The sequence below is a fragment of the Bison bison genome, unplaced genomic scaffold, assembly GCF_000754665.1.
Source record: "Bison bison bison isolate TAMUID 2011002044 unplaced genomic scaffold, Bison_UMD1.0 scf7180017864371, whole genome shotgun sequence".
In the NCBI taxonomy this organism is placed as follows: domain Eukaryota; kingdom Metazoa; phylum Chordata; class Mammalia; order Artiodactyla; family Bovidae; genus Bison; species Bison bison.
The window spans coordinates 15885992-15887680 of record NW_011494943.1 but is presented as its reverse complement, the minus strand read 5'-3'; positions in this window follow the sequence as shown (position 1 = coordinate 15887680).

Below are 1689 nucleotides of genomic sequence, written 5' to 3'. Positions count from 1 at the left end.
TTCCCCCATTTATTTGCCATGAAGTGATGGGACCAGATGCCATGATCTTAGTGTTCTGAATGTTGAGTTTTAAGCCAGATTTTTCACTTTCCTCTTTCACCTTCATTAAGAGGCTCTTTAGTTCTTCTTCTCTTTCTTTTTATTTTTTTAAATTTATTTATTTTTTATTGAAGGATAATTGCTTTACAGAATTATGCTGTTTTCTGTCAAACATCAACATGAATCAGCCATAGGTATTCATATATCCCCTCCCTTTTTAACCTCCCTCCCAATCCCACCCCTCTAGGTTGATATAGAGCCCCTGTTTGAGTTTCCTGGCCATACAGCGAATTCCCGTTGGCTATTTTACATATGGTAATGTAAGTTTCCATGTTACTCTGTCCATACATCTCACTCTGTCCTCCCCTCTCCCCATGTCTATAAGTCTATTCTATATGTCTGTTTCTCCACTGTTGCCCTATAGATAAATTCTTCAGTACCATTTTTCTAGATTCCATATATATGCGTTAGAATACGATATTTATCGTTCTGACTTACTTCACTCTATAATAGGTTCTAGGTTCATCCACCTCGTTAGAACTGACTCAAATGCATTCCTTTTTATTCCATTGTATATTATTCCATTGTGATATGTACCACAACTGAGTGATATTCCATTGTGTATATGTACCACAACTTCTTTATCCATTCATCTGTTGATGGACATCAGGTTGTTCCCATGTCCTAGCTATTGTAAATAGTGCTGCAATGAACAATGGGATACATGTGTCTCTTTCAATTTTGGTTTCAAAATGGATTAGGATTGGATTAGGATTGCTGGGTCATATGGTGGTTTTATTCCTAGTTTTTAAACGAATCTCCATACCATCTTCCATAGTGGCTGTATCAATTTACATTCCCACTCCTCTTTTCTTTCTGCCATAAAGATGGTGTCATCTGCAAATCTGAGTTTATTGATATTTCTCCCAGCAGTCTTGATTCCAGCTTGTGCTTCATCCAGGCTGGTATTTTGCATGATGTACTCTGCATATAAGTTGTAGGGTGTAATGTAAATAAATAGGGTGACAATGTAGAGCCTTGATGTACTCCTTTCCCAATTTGGAACCAGTCCGTTGTTCCATGTCCAGTTCTAATTTTGCTTCTTGACCTGCATGCAGGTTTCTCAGGAGGCAGATAAGGTGGTCTGGTATTCCCATCTCTTGAAGAATTTTCCATAGTTTGTTGTGATCCACACAGTCAAAGTCTTTAGTGTAGCCAGTGAAGCAGAAGTAGCTTTTCTGGAATTTCAGTAGCCCAATCCATATTCTGTTCTTGTTGTCAGCTAGCCATTAAGTAATCCTTATTAAAGTATTAACTGATAATTGAAGCATTAACTTAGAAGTACTAACCCACGACCTCTCCCCACAGTTTGTGCTTTTTGAAAGGAGGTGCTTAAAGATGCAAAAATCTTTAAGACACACTGGACTGAAACTGTAATAGTGAAATGATGGGTAGAGAGTTTGTTCTGCTGGAGCGAGGACATCCCCCTCAAATAAAAATGATTATAATGATTAACACTGGAGGAAGTTGAAATCCAGATGAGATAGTCAAAGAGAAGTGACCTGCCTTAGGACACATGGCAAGTGGCTCAAAAGCAGGGCTTCCCATTCCTGATTCCCTGATGATACCTACTAGTAAGAAAAGCACCTT